The sequence below is a fragment of the Camelus ferus genome, chromosome X (genome assembly GCF_009834535.1).
Source record: "Camelus ferus isolate YT-003-E chromosome X, BCGSAC_Cfer_1.0, whole genome shotgun sequence".
Taxonomy (NCBI): Eukaryota; Metazoa; Chordata; class Mammalia; order Artiodactyla; family Camelidae; genus Camelus; species Camelus ferus.
This window is the reverse complement of record NC_045732.1, coordinates 36,237,462-36,253,602: the sequence shown is the minus strand read 5'-3', so window position 1 is coordinate 36,253,602 and position 16,141 is coordinate 36,237,462. Positions and strand designations below refer to the sequence as shown.

Genomic DNA, 16,141 nt, shown 5'->3' with positions numbered 1-16,141 from the left:
TTAGGCGAATATCATACGGATCTGGGGAGCGCATGCCCCATCTAAAAGCTCAACTACTTTTAAGTCTAGCCTGCTGGTTTTGCCATAAACTGGTTCTAGTTTACAGTCCCTCTGTCTAAAGGCTATTTACTAGTGTATCCTGCCTACATCTTTATCATCTCTTTTCACTCTTCCCCGTGTTTACTCCACTGTAGCCATACTAGCCTCCATACTGTCCCTCCAGCATGCCACACATGTTCATTCCTCACATTCATCCTGATCTTTGCTTAAAATTTGCCTCCATGAAGTGATCTTTCTTTACAAGGCATCTAAAATGACACCACTCAATCTCCTTTTGACTCTGATTTATTTTTTCTTCATATCAATAACTCATATTACCTGTTTGTTTATTTTCCTTTTGTAGGACTTCCTAACATTTTTCCCCCCATCGTTGCACACTGAGAAGATGATTCTATTTGAGCAGCATCCTAGGAAAAGGGGGGAGGCCAATTGTGATTGGTGTCAGTAAAGCTGGAGTTGGGGAGAGACTCCAGGCCTCATGGACACCTCAGTGGATGAGACACACCTGTCATGAATCTGACAGCTGTTAACATCTGTCCCTCCACCAGCATGTAAGCCCCCATGATAGTCTTTCAAGCAGAGCCTGATACATAGTATGTGCTAAGTAAGTAAGTTATGTCATGAATGTTTCTCCATATCATTCAGCACTCATGAACATTTTAAAGACTCTTTGATCGTTCATCCTACTAAGGTATGTTTTGTTTAATTGCTCCTTTATTATTGTACTTGTAGTGTTTTTTGTACTTGATTTAAAGTCTGCCTTCTGGCCTCCTTTGTAGTGAATTGCTGAAGGCTTGGAAGGAATCATGTTGCCACACACGGTATCTGAGTAGTGCCATCTTCCCGGGCAAGACATCAGACTTGGGAAGGCACACACCATTTTAACTTGGATGCACAGACACACATCATGTCCCAACGAATCCTGGTATGCACGCTCCTGGAACAATCTGAAACATCTCTGGGCATGTTCAGTATATCACTCAAAAGGAATGAGACTTGGTACATGTCAGATTCTCTGTGAGTCTCACGTCCAACATGAACCACAGAAGAATTCCACCGGTAAGTTTTTCCCTTGATAATCACTTCTAAAACAGAAACTTGGAGTAGAGTCAGGAAGGGATGTGAAGGAAGGCGAATGTATGAGAAGCGGACAAGAGATGCTGCTGGTGAAACTGGACTCCCCTCCCTCCCGGTGATAGGGGAAACCACGGAGATGAGTGTACTTAGTGAATGCCACAGGCATTTTTCTCATTCCTGATGGGCAGGGTGGAAGGTTAGGCTCTTCTAAATTGTACCTGTCTTCCAGGTCAATTAATCAAAGTGTACGTACAGGACAAACACCAAACATATTTTGTGAAATTCAGTCCATCCCTGACTGCACAAATGTCCCATCCATCAGAATGTCAGTGACCTGTGTGGATTTATGTGTTTGTGCACATTTTCTTAAAAGAATTGTTCTTACTTGAAAATTACTGGAAGCATCAGGAAGTTTTTTTTTTTTCCTGATATGAAAGAAGAGATACCATCAAGGGTATGAGTGAAGAACTTCTGGACTCAAATCCTAGTTCTGCCGCTTACAAATGTGTGGTCTTGGACGAGTTACTTAACCTCTCAGTATCTCATTTTTCTAAGGGTAACACATATTTCACACAATATTAGGAAATTAGATAGAGACTCTTAGGGCTTTACTGGTAATGCAACTTTTAACAAGATGAAGAAATAGAATTTTTTTCTCGCTCTCTCCCTGTTTTTTAAAGTTCTCACTCTCTAGTTAAAGGCACACTCCTCAAAGTGTGTTCCACAGAACGTTCCAAGACATGCTCAATAAAAGAGGGACTACTATACTGTAACTTCCCATTTAGAGCTTCCTTATGCCTGTTGGCGTGCTGAAGGCTCAGGACTCGGACAGTACAGAAAACTGGTTGATTGTATTTGATTTGGTATTTCTCAGTCTTATTTGACTAGAGGATTTTTCTTTTTTTTTCCTGGTGATACCTCTTAACCAGCTTGCTGAATGACTCTGTGATGAAACACATTATGAGACTGGATCCTCTAAGGCACCCTCAGAACAAAGGATCACTGAAGTTAGGGGAAATCAGGAGTGTCCACAGTGCGGATACAATAGCTCATCTGGAAAACTGGTGCTCCTAACTTATTTATAGGCACACACATCTTGTAATGAAGTGGTATATAGTCTTTAAGTTTGTAATAATCTCAAATAATTATTCATTTTTATGTATCAAATTCTTTTCTGCTTGCTATCTTTTTTGGGGGGAAGGTCATTAGGTTATTTATTTATGTATTTATGTATTTTCATAAAGGTACTGGGGATTGAACCCAGGACCTCGTGCATGCCAGGCATGCGCTTTATTTACAACTGAGCTATGCCCTCCCCGCTCTGCTTGCTGTCTTTTAATTTTTATCAGCCTCTGTTATTTTACTAGCTTGTCACTTACCTTTTATGTTTTCTTTTCAAGCATCGACTCTTTATGTACTCAGTGTGGGTGTATAAGGGTGGAGCCTCTGTTCTTCACGAAACCTCCAGGTAGGTGCAGCTTCCAATAATGGTGACTCATGAATGACAAGACCAGAAACATTTTAAACATTGATTATAATGAGAAAGCAACAAGTTATTGCTTGATGAAGTTGGATTTATTAATAGATGAGATAATACAGTTATTACAAAAAGTCTGACTTGTAGTTTCTTTGAAACTTCTTATAATCCTCTCTTATTTATTTAGAAAATTTTTCTGAATCCAATCCCATCACCATAACACCTAGAGAAATTTCTTTATCAGCCCTTCATAGGTTGCCAAGGAAAATGAAGTGAATTAAAACAAATTTTAAAAAGAAAAATAGAATAACAAGACAAGAGTTTAAGTAAGACAGAAGAAAAAAAGAGATAATTTCCTCTCACTTACCCACCCCCACCAAAAAATTAAAAACCCAGAAAATAAAACTTACAAACCCTGATCCTCATTCTCATACAAATAAGAGAAAGGCAGGAAAAAATAATAACAAAGACTTTTCAGCACAAAATAAGAAAGGTCAATTTGAGAAGTGCTAACCAATATTCTGTAACATAAAGGTAATTGTAAAATTATATAAGTATGTCTGAAAAGAGAAAATTATTGAGAAAAAAGAAATGTTTTTGACCCTCCCCCCACTAGCAAATGGGGAAGAGAATCTGTTCATTGCTGACGACCAAAGACAAAGACTCCTGAATATTTCATTTTTTTACCCCTAAAATAAGACAGTCGTGTGCAGAAACTCAAATGGGCAACCTCTCCCCACAAAAAAAGTGAAAATAAATAAAAATATCACAGCCATGTCACATTAGGACCCATACAATTCTAATTTGGAGTGAGATTTTTCTTATAAACATTATTAATTCATTTCTGTTCCTAGTACTGGCAAGCTAGGTTATTTGGACCAACATTTTCTCAGAAAAACAACTACAAATTATGGGGGAAATGATTTTTTAAAAAAAAGCATTGGAGAGCTGACAAGATAGTGGGGAATTTCCAGTGCAAACTTAAGAGAAAGCAGGAACCTAGAGAGGTAAAGAGAGCCCAGAGGCCACTGAAGGCCTTTGTCAACCTGGAAAAATTAGAACTTTGGTTTTAACAGCCAGGCTGACATGGTCTGCCCAAGGTGAGGAGTTAAGAATAGACTCTCCCTATTATAGTTAGAAATCCTAAAGGGCTATACTTTTAGGGTCAGTATGAAACAGAAGTAAATTGGCCTTTGAATGTATTTTTAGCTGAAATTGACATCTTATGGACTGCTGAAGTTGACAGCTTATGGACTACCCAACACAAAAACAAAACCCTCTAGCCTTGAATTTAGTTTGAAGTGATTCTGAACAGATAGTGTCCCTGGATATTTGGTCTACGCTAATGTGTATTATCTTTTGTGTATTGTTGTACCTTTCATAACAGAGCTCAGATTATTCCTATAAATACATTTTCAAAGATACTTAGTGACAAACAGTGCCATTCATACAAGAAAAAAGCAATGTACATGAAAACATGGAGAGAGAACAAACAACAGAAAGAGATCCACAGAGACTGCAGATAGGGAATTATTAGTTAAGACACCTTAACTATGCTTTCAATATTTAAATAAGTAAAAGATGGACTGAAAATACCCTTGCCAACAGGAAACCGTATAAAATGAAATCAGATCTGGAAAAGAACCAGTTTGAACTTCTAGAAATGTATAAATGTATATAGATAAATAGATCAATATAGGTATTTTCATAGATGGATGTAGATCTGTAGATATATATGTATGTGTGTATATATATATATATGGATATATTATGGATTAATGCATAAAATTAAAGAACTATTCATGGGTAAAAAGATAATTGATAAATTTGAAGATAAATCAGAAAAAATAATCCAGAATGCACCACTGAGAAAATAAAGGATGAAAAGTACAAAAGAGAGATTAAGAGACATAAGCAATAGAGCAAAAAGGTCTAACAATAATTTAATTAGAATCCCAAAAGGACAGTAGAGAGAGAATAAAACTATAATGGCTATTAATTTCTAGAACTGTTAAAATACATAAACTTGCCATTCTAGAAGTCCCCCAATTTCCAATGAGAAAAGTAAAAGAATTCCCACCTACACCCATCAGAGTGAAACTGAAGGACAGCAAAGAAGAAAGGAAAAGAAACAAACAAAAATAGACCCAGGAAAAAAGACAGATGACATTCAGAGGCGTGGCATTTAGAAGATTAGTTAGCTGATCTCTTAACAACAGCAATGGAAGGCAGGAGGAAGTGAATGATATGGTCATTGAATTGAAAGAAAGTAACTAGTGATCAGAATTATAGACAAGGAGAAAATATCTTTGAAGAATGATAACAAAATGGATACATTCTTTTTAAAATAAGACTTTATTTATTTAAAGCAATGTAAGTTTCACAGAAAAACTGAGGGGAAGGTAGAGATGTCCTGTATGCCCTTTGCCCCCACCACATGCATAGTCTCCCACATTATTAACATTCCAACCAAAGTGATACAGTTATCACAATTGATGAACTGGCAATGACACATCATCCTCTAGAGTCCTTAGTTTCCGTTAAGGTTCACTCTTGGTGTTGTACATTCTATTGGTTTGGACAAGTATATAATGTCATATATATATCATTATAATATCATACAGAGTTTCTTCACTGCCCTAAAAATTCTCCATGTTCTGTCTATTCATCCTTCCCCCTCCACAATCCCTGGCAACCTGGTCTTTTTTTATTGTCTCCATAGTTTTGCCTTTTCCAGAATGTCTTATAGTTGGAATCATGCAGTGCCTCTTCCAATTGACTTCTTTCATTTAGTAAGATGCATTTAAGTTTCCTTCATGTCTAATAACTCATTTCTCGATAATGCATTTCTTTTGAGCACTGAATAACATACCATTGTCTGGATGTACCCACGGTTTATTTATCTGTTCACCTACTGAAGGACATCTTGGTTGCTTCCAAGTTTTGGCAATTATAAATGAAGCTGCTGTAGCAACATGTGTGTGTAGGTTTTTGTGTGGACATAAGTTTTCAACTCCTTTGAGTAAATATCAAGGAACATGATTGCTGGATCATATGGCAAGAGTAGGTTTAGTTTTGTAAGAAACTGCCAAACTGTCTTCCAAAGTGATCATACCATCTTGCATTCCCACCAGCCATGAATGTGAGTTCCTGTTGCTCCACATCTTCACCAGCATTTGGTGTTGTTAGTGTTCTGGACGCTGACCATTGTAAGAGGCATGTAGTGGTATCTCGTTTTTATTTGTATTTCCCTGATAACATATAATGTGGAGCATCTTTTCATATGCTTATTTGCCATCTGTCTATCTTCTTTGGTGAGGTGTCTATTAAGATCTTTGGCCCATTTTGAATCAGGTTGTTTGTCTTCTTATTGTTCAGTGTTCAGAGTTATTTGTATATTTTGGATGTGTCCTTTACCAGACATGTCTTTTTCAAATATTTTCTCCTGGTGTGTGTGGCTTGCCTTTTCATCTCCTTGAGGGTGTCTTTTGCAAAGCAGAGATTTTTTATTTTAATAAAGTCGAGATTATCAGTTCTTCTTTTCATGGATCATGCCTTTGGTGTTGTATCTAAAAAGTCATTACCAAACTCAAGGTCATATAGGTTTTCTCCTATGTTATCTTCTAGGAGTTTCTTGGTTTTTAAAAATTTGTTTAACTGAAGTATATTTGATTTACAAGATTATATTAGTTTCAGGTGTACAGCATAGTGATTCAGTATTTTTGCAGATTATACTTCATTATAAGTTATTACAAGATAATGGCTATAATTCACTATACTATACAATATATCTTTGTTACTTATCTATTATGGTTTTGTGTTTTACATTTAGGCCTATGATCCTTTTGGAATTAAATTTTGTGAAGGGTGTAATGTCTGTGTCTAGATTCATTTTTTTTTGCATGTCGGTGTCCAGCTGTTTCAGCATCATTTGTGGAAAATACTGTCTTTGCTTTATTGTGTTAACTTGCTCTTTTGTCAAAGATCAGTTGACTGTGTTTATGTGAATCTATTTCTGGGTTCTCTATTCTGTTCCATTGGTCTATTTGTCTATTCTTTTGCCGATACGACATTGACTAGATTATTGTAGGTTCATAGTAAGTCTTGAAGTCAGGTAATGTCAATTCTCTAGCTTCGTTCCTCTCCTTCAATATTGTATTGGTTATTCTGGGTCTTTTGTCTCTCCGTGTAAACTTTAGAACGTGTTTGTCAATATCCACAAAATAACTTGGTGGGATTATAATTGGGATTGCACTGAATGTATAGATCAAGTTGGGAAGAAATAACATTTTGACAATATTGAGTCTTCCTTTGCATGAAAATGGAATCTCTCTCAATTTATTTAATTCTTCTTTGATTTTGTTCATCATATTTTTGTAGTTTTCCTCATATAAATCTTGTACATATTTTGTTAGATTTATACCTACATTTTTCATTTTATTGGGCATACTAGTATAAATAGTATTGTGTTAATTTCAAATTCCACTTATTCATTGCTGGTTTGTAGGAAAGGGATTGACTTTTGTGCCTTAACCTTAGGTTCTACAACTTTGCTATAATTACTTGTTAGTTCCAGGAGGTTTTCTTTTTTTTTTTTTTTGGTGAATTATTTTGAATTTTCTATATAGACAAGCATGTCATCTGTAAAGAGAAGACACTTTTATTTCTTCCTTCCCATGGATACATTTTTTTATATTGAAAACTGAGAAGGTTTTCCATTAGGAAGAAATTTAAAGGATACATTATGAAAGATATACTGCAAGCAGGAAAAAAAGTGATCCCAGAAGGAAAATATGAGAAGAGCAAAGAAAAAGACAAATATATGGGTATATCTAAAATAAAGTTGGAAGTATAAAATAATAATGTCTTGTAAGGTTATTAAAAAGCAAACAATTAAAATACATTATGTAAGTCAAAGCTCCTGGTAGTAGTTAACAAGTTTATAAGGTTTGAGAATACAAGGATAATATACAAAAATATATTATATTTATATATATGTTCATAATGAATTATTGAAACTCCTTAATTTTTAAGAGCATGCCCTCTAAAATAGCTGAAATAGAATGACATACTTATAAATCTACAAAATATGTGCAGTATGTGATGCTGAAAACTACAAAACAGTAATTAAAAAATCAAATAATACCTAAATTAATGGAAAAATATGCATGGCCATGGATCAGAAGACCCTCTATTGTTAAGATGTCTATTCTCCCCAAGTTGAGCTATAGATTTAGCACAATCACAACCCAATTTTCCACCGGTTTTTTTTTTGTTTGTTTTGTTTTTTTTTTTTTGGTAGATATCTAAAACTGCTTCCAAGACTTCTGTTGAAAGATAAAGAAACCAGAATGGGTGAAACAATCTTGAAAAGGAAAAACAAAATTAAGAGACTCACACTACCTGATTTCAATAGTTACTATAAAGCTACAGTGATCAAGTTAGTGTGGTATTGGTGAGAAGACAGACACATGGATCAATGGGACAGAGTAGATGTTCCAGAAATAGACTCACTCAAATATGGTCATTCGATGCAAAAGTAGTTCGATGTAGAAAGGATAATGTTACCAACAAATGGTGTTAGAACAATTGAACATCACAGGCAGAAAAATAAACCATAGCCTATCCCTGATGCTTGATATAAGCGTTAACTAAAAATGATTCTTAGATTTAATATGACTATAAAACGATAAAAACCTTTAGATGAAATACAGAAAATCTTTGTGACCTTGTCTTAGGGAATGAGTTCTTGGATGTGAACCCAAAGCATGGTTCATAAAATAAAAATTTGTAAGTCAGACTTGGTGAAAGTGAAAACTTTTGCCCTTTAAGACACTGTTAAGAGAATGAAAAGCTACAGACCAGAGAAAATATTTGCAAATCATATCTGAAAAAGTACTTATATCTAGAATATGCAATGAACTCACAAACAGAATTCAACAATAAGACAGCATACGACCCCTCAAACGTAGGCAAAGGTTTCAACAGACACTTTTCAAAGAAACTGTGTGGAAGGAAAATGGAAACATAAAGATATGATTGTCATCATCAGTTCCTAGGAAAATGCAAATGAAAGCCACAGTGAGATAAAACTACACACCTATTGAAATGGCGAAAATAAAAAATAGACAATATAAAATATTGAAGTAGATACGGAACACCTGGAACTTTCATACATTGCTGATGGAAATGTAAGGTGATACAGACTCGAGAAAACAGTTTAGCATTTTCTTATAAAGTTAAAAATATACTTACTATATGACCCAGGAATCCCACTCTTAAGGATTTACTATTTACTCTAGAGAAATTAAAACATATGTTCCCACGCTAAACCTGTACGTGGATGTTTATAGCAGCGTTATTCACAGTAGCACCGAAGTTGAAACAACCCAAATGTCCTTCAGTTGGTGAGTGGATAAGCAAACAGTGGTATATCCATAAAGTAAAATCCTACTCAGCAATAAAAACAAGCAAAATATATATACATGCATGCAACAGTATGGGTGTATCTCAAATGCATTTTTCTAAGTGAAGGAGACAACTTCAAGAGGTTACCTATGGTGTAATCTCATCTCTATGACATTCTGGAAAAGACAAAACTGTAAGGAAGGAGAACAGGTAAGTGGTTACCAGGGGTTAGGAGAGGAGGAATGTTTTATGATAAAGAGGTAGGGTGGGCTAATATTTTGGGGGTGACAGAGCTGTTCTTTATCCTGATTTTGATGGCAGTTGCACAACTCTGTGCATTTTGCCAAAACTCATAGAACTGTACACCGAAAAAAGGTGTATATTACTGTGTATAAATAGCAAAATTAAGCAAAAGGTAATTCCTTCTATGTTAACTTCATGCACCACAGAAATAACGTTTAGCATTATCAGATACCAAGATTAGAGTGGTATTGTAGTACATTCTCTGGAAACCTAAATCTTTGCTTTGAAGAAGAAGGAAAAAAAAAGGTAAAAATGTGCGGCATTCTTTGTTAATTTGAACCAGGAACAAATGGATCATTTCAGAAACATTTCTCAGATAGTTCTAAGGATAAGTGTTATGTCATGAATCATAGCTGTCAGAGAAAAATCAGTAGATTCTTTCATAGCATCTCTTGCATTTTATCAGGACAGTCTTCAGGACTTGGGGTACTGTAGCACTTAAAAGATAATGGCTCAGATAAGCACTCTTACTCAGTTTTGTAGACCATGGCGTCACTTGGAGAAAATGCTATGGTTTGGGCTAATGCATGTGTAGTTTAAAATAATTACATTTAAGACTGTTGAATTTCACTTAGATATATAGTCAGTCTGGCAGCAATTCTCCAAGTCACTATAGAACTACCAGATTGAGATCCTGATGGAAACTGCACACACGGGTACAAATGCTAACACACACACAGTTTCACCAGCATAAGTAGACACACATATATACACACACTTAGATGCATATAGACACATACGTGATATACACATGTAAAACCCACAGGCATGTACGTGTGTGCTCACACAGCATGCAAATGCACAAGCACATCTCTCCCCACCATGCACATACTTTTTTTTTCCCCTCTCCAAAATGTAGACCATCTCTTGGAATCCAGAGTAGAAGAATCATGTTTAAAGGTTACAGGGTCTACCTTAAATAAAGGGAGCTTCTGCCTTGCATCCATTTTGAAATAAGCTGAAATAAATGAAAAACAGATGGAGAAAGGATCAGGCAATACTTGGGATTCTCAGCTAAATTCTTTAGTAATATCCAAGCATAATCCATTTAGGTTTGGGATGTTCACTCTTGGAACTTGGCCACCACACTGGGAGGAATCAAACAGCCCTACTTCCCTGCCACCCTCAGCCCTAGCTGAGGTCCCAGCACTGGCTTGTCATGTGTCAATGAGCCATCTTGGAATTGGATCCTCCGGCCTTTAGTTGAACTGCCCTAGCCGATGCCACATAGGGCAGATACAAATGCCCCTGCCAAGGCCTGCCTAAATTTCAGATTTGTGAGCAAAGTGGTTGGTATTGTTTTAAACCGTTAAGTGTTGGAGTGATTTGGTTGTGCAGCAATAGAGAACTCATAAATGCAGAATAAAAAGATACTGAAACACTTTATCTTCTCTCCCTTAACACTGGCTTTCTTCACTCTGCCATGCCACAAACTCTTTCACACTCCACAATTCAACACACGCACAAACACATGCACACACAATAGCATGGAAGAGAGAGAAGAGTTGGGAAAACTAGAGGGAGAAGAAGGGAGAAAATGAATTCATGAATATGGTAATTTTGTATTGAGTAGTAAATGCAGGAAATCACTTCCAATATTTGAATCAAACATGAGAAGAAGTTTAGGAAAGGTGTGTCCAGAGGGTGATCTTCAGGGCACAATTTGGGGAAATGTTTCTTAGGGGGATTTCAAAAGATCATGTTGCCAATTTGGAGGTACTGCTACTGGGAGATGAACTTGTTTTGCTGAAGTTGATGATCTTATGGATAGGCGTTTTTGGTTCAAATAGAAGACTCAGTCATAGGACAGAGAGCCACTAGAGTGACGACAGGTCCTCTACTCTAAAAATATGCGCAGAAGAGGGAGGAATGGGTTCCTGTAGTAAGGATAAAAGACTAAGAGTATTGATACATTAGGGATATTCTCAAATGAGGAAATATGACAGGATGAAAGAAGCTACCTTAGAGCACTGGCCAAGGACAAGGGTTGGTAGTTAGAAGTACCTGGAGCTGAAGGCATAAATTCTTTCATCAAATTATAGTCATTAAGTTACTGCCTTTAATAATTAGTTCAGTAAATATTTACTGAGCACCTGTTATGTACTAGGCACTAGGCATATGATGATGAGTAAAACAAATGTGGTCCTTGCCCTCATGGGGGATAAATTAGTTGGACTGAGACAGAAACTAATTAAATAATAACATAAACATACAGTTAGAAATGATGAGAGGTGTTACTAAGAAAAGTGCAGAGTTCTATCAGAGGAAGAATTAGGAAGCCAAAGATAGCTTCTGTTCTCTGGATGTTTACAAGTTTTCTTCTCACCTCATCTTTTTCCCACCCTCCAAGAATACTTTGGAAGACCCTTAACTTTATTCCTCAGCTTTTTGAGTGCTTATGAATTTATAATTTATGTCTGGATATATAATATATAAAAACATATTTATATATAAATTATTACATCTACATTTGTTATTATATAAATTATAATTACAATTATATGTTATTAATCATAATATATAATGATAAATTATTATAAATTATTATATATTTATATTTTATATTTATATGTATTATATTATAAATTACATGTAAATATATAATAATATATAATTATATATAGATAATTTATTTATGTATGTATAACTTTGGAAGGACAGTTAAAGTAGGTAAATAAGAAATACACATATTAAGGGTCTTGAAAATCCACATGATTCTCAATCCATTTGGGTGCTAGCGATGTGGGCAAAACAGAGGAAGTAAATGTTACAACTTCTGTCTTCAAGGGACTCACACCTATCTGGTGAAACAAAGGTAATCTACATAAAACAGAATCCTTTTGTGAGACACACCATACCATTATTAAATCCTAGATTGTGCTGAACTGGCCTTAAGTGCTGAAGAAACTCTGGGAAGCTATGATGAACTGGGTGCCATCAAAAAAGGCTGTAAGGAGGAGGTAGGTTTCGAAAAGGGTGGTGTTATTGTTTTTTGGTTTGGGTCAGTGTAGGAAGAAGCATTCCAAGTGAGGAGAGGAACAAGAGTCAAAATTCAGAGGTGGAATGAATGTGTTGAGTAGAAGTGGATAAGTTCCCACTGCATTCATGAGGTGTTATTTTACCATTGGATGTGGGTGACATCAAATGCTTTAACAGCAGGTTTTTAAAAAAATTGAAGTATGGTTGATTTACAACATTGTGTTAGTTTCGGGTGTACAGCATAGTGATTCAATTTTATATATATATGCATAAATGTACATATATATTATTTTTTAGATTCTTTTCCATGATAGGTTATTATAAGATATTGAATATATTTCCTTGTGCTATACAGTAGGTCCTTGTTTATCTGTTTTATATACAGTAGTGTGTATATGTTAATCCCAAACTCCTAATTTATCCTTCCCCTTCCTTTCCCTTTTGTTAACCATAAGTTTGTTTTCTGTGTCTGAGTCCATTTCTGTTTTCTAAATAAGTTCATTTGTATCATTTTATAGATTCCACATACAAGTGATATCATATGATATTTGTCTTTCTCTGTCTGACTTACTTCCTTTAGTATGATAATTTCTAGGTCCATCAACATTGCTGCAAATGGTATTATTCTATTCTTTTTTATGGCTGAGTAATATTCCACTATATATTATGGAGGGCAAATATATATATATGAGGGCAAGTCCTGGGGGAGTGTGTGTGTGTGTATGTGTGTGTGTGTATATATATACACACACACATATAATCTCACATCTTCTTTATCCATTCAACTGTCAGTGGGCATTTAGGTTGCTTCCATGTCTTGGCTATTGTAGATAGTGCTGCTATGAACATTGGAGTGCATGTATCTTTTCAAATTAGAGTTTCCTCTGGATATATGCCCAGGAGTGGGATTCCTGGGTCATATGGGAAGTCTATTCCTAGTCTATTGAGGAATCTCCATACTGTTTTCCACAGTGGCTGCACTAACCTGCATTCCCACCAGCAGTGTAGGAGGGTTCCCTTTTCTCCACAGCCTCTCCAGCATTTGTCATTTGTGGACTTTTGAATGATGGCCATTCTGACTGGTGTGAGTTGACACCTCATTGTAGTTTTGACTTGCATTTCTCTAATAATTAGCAAAATTGAGTATCTTTTTCGTGTGCTTATTGGCCATCTGTATGTCTTCTTTGGAGAGATGTCTATTTAGGTCTCCTGCCCATTTTTTTTATATTAAGCTGTATGTGCTGTTTGTGTATTTTGGAAATTAATCCCTTGTCTGTTGCATTGTTTGCAAATATTTTCTCCCATTCTGTAGGTTGTCTTTTCGTTTTGTTTATGGTTTCTTTTGCTGTGGAAGCAGGGTTCTTAATGGAGAGGATGGGGAGGGTGTCAGGTTTGTGTGGGAGGTGAAGCTATTTGATAGATTATTTTAGAATGCATAAACATTTAAATCTGACCACATACACAATGCAAGTTTGTTCCCTGTTTACTCTACAATTAGGTTGGACAGTATAAAATTTCTGGTATTCAATCATTTTGACCTACAGAAATATCAAGGTCATATTCTTCAACCTGATAGATCATTAAATAACATTTGTATTTGTTTACCACATCCACCTCTAGGCAGTTCTGCACTCTTTGGAAATTGGAAGTCTAGAAATTATCAAAGGTATTTTGCTGTCCTAGTTGATGAATGCTGTGATGTGCCACTTAGATCCTCCCCATCCACTCTGGCCAGCCTCTGGGAGTATTGCTGACTGATAGCCCTTAGCTCTTGACCTTCTCAAGAGCTTGCCTCAGCTGCAAGAGCTGCCTTGCCCAAGGTCATACTCCTTTCCCAGGGCAGCCCACACCTAATGCTGATTCAAGAAGGGATAGAAAGATCTGATCATCTCACTTCAACTCGTAATAATTCCTAAGAAGTAGCCAAGCTTTAGAACTCACTGTAGGGTCAGCTGAGACCTCTGTTGACTCTAAACACAGCTTAACTTCTCTCGCCTCCCAATTTTGTCTTTTCACAACTCTTCCAAAGATATGGATCCCAGTGCACTTCCTAACAACCCTATTGCACCGTGAGCTCTGTCTCAGCATTTGTTTCCCAGGGTACCTGACCTACAACAATTGGTGCTGGATCTGACAAAGCAAATGCTGAGAATGGAATTGGGAACTGGATCCCCTGCCACCCAGCTGGCACTGAGAATCCCTGACACAAGGAATGGAGACAATTGGGTTGATAGTCTCAACATCTTAAATACCCAGATTCCCCTGAGCCCTCTGGCCCCTCTTATCTGAAAAAGGCTGGCTCTCCCCACTTGTTTGAAGATGAGGTAGAGACTTCTACCACATAAGACAACGTGTGTTCACCACCCAACCCTGCAACACTATGGTAAGTACACCACTAATGATTACCCCAGTCCATCCAGAGAGGGACCCATAGCTATTTATCTAGGTAACTGTACATGGAAGAAGAGGTAGCCTTTATCATATTTCTGTTTGAAGTAACAAGTCTGGTCCTTGTAAAACCTAGACATATCTTGGAAGGTCGATGTGGACTACTGCAAACCAAGTCATAGCCCCGATTTCAGCTGCTCATGCCAGGTGATCAAATTAACATGATCTCAGATTCATGGTACATACAAGTTATGTGGCTGTTGATCTGAAGAATGCATCCATTTCCATCCTTCTCAGAAACATACTTCTCATTGGAAACATACAACAGAGTACATTTACACTCTTGCCCCAGGACTTGCCCTGTCCTCTGTCCTAAAATAGTCCAAAGAGACCTAGATCAGCTACCCATCCCACAGAACATCATACTGGTCCACTCTATTGATGACATCATGCCAATCTGACTGGTGAAGCAAAAGGAAAAATTGCCTAGAGCATTTCCAATGTCAAGACTCACATACTCCAGAGAGAAACTCTACGAAAATGTAAGAGTAGGAGATAAATTCTATGAACATTGACAAAAATTTTAGGACATCAGTGCTCTAGGGCATGCCAGGAAATCCCCTCAACAATAAAGGAAACACTTTTGCATCTTGCCCCTCTCACCACAAAGGAGCACATCACTTCACAGGTCTCTTTGGGCTCCAGAGGTACCTGGAAAAGTGCTCATGTCTTCAGATAGTGCTATGACCCATATATTGGGTGACATCGAAGTCTCCCAGCTTTTTTTTTTTTTTAACATTTTTTATTGATTTATAATCATTTTACAGTGGTGTGTCAAATGAAGTCTCCCAGCTTTAAGTGGAGCTCAGAGCAGGAAAAAGTCTATGATGCAAGCAGCCCTGTGGTTTGAACCATGTGACCCAGCAAACGGTATAGTATTAGAGGTATCAGTAGTGAGAAAAATTGTTTGGAGTTTATGATAATACCCAATCAGAGAATCACAACACAGACTCCTGGGCTTCTGGAGGAAAGCCATGTCATACAGAGCTTTCAAAAAATAACTCCTGAGAGTCTCTTTTTGTTTTGACAGGAGTTATTTTTTGAAAGGTGTGCAAGGTTCTACTGTAGAGCACAGGGAATTATATTCAATACCTTGTAATAGCCTATAATGAAAAAGGATATGAAAAGGAGTATCTATTTATCTATCTATCTATCTATCTGAATCACTATGCTATACACCAAAAACTAACACAACACTGCAAATCAACTATACTTTAAAAGACAAACAAACAACCCCCCACCCCAAAATCCTGCCATGCCCTGAATGGAGTGCCTGGTCATAGGGATACCAAATAATCATGAGGCCGAACTCATCTGGAATCTTATCTATCTCGCTCAATTTTCTTTTACAAAGCACTTTCAGAGACACCCTATTCACCTGCTTGATGA

General features: G+C 36.6%; 1 long non-coding RNA gene across 1 annotated transcript in view; it reads left to right on the top strand.

Annotated features, from left to right (window-relative positions):
• Window positions 1–409: 409 nt before the first annotated feature.
• The window catches only part of LOC116661974, a 37,997-nt gene continuing 22,265 nt past the window's right edge, over window positions 410–16,141 (top strand). Inside the window, exons 1-4 of the long non-coding RNA XR_004317936.1 lie at window positions 410–751; window positions 840–1,119; window positions 2,538–2,605; window positions 12,200–12,285. This is a non-coding gene — a long non-coding RNA (uncharacterized LOC116661974). The remainder of the gene's footprint in view (window positions 752–839; window positions 1,120–2,537; window positions 2,606–12,199; window positions 12,286–16,141) is intronic.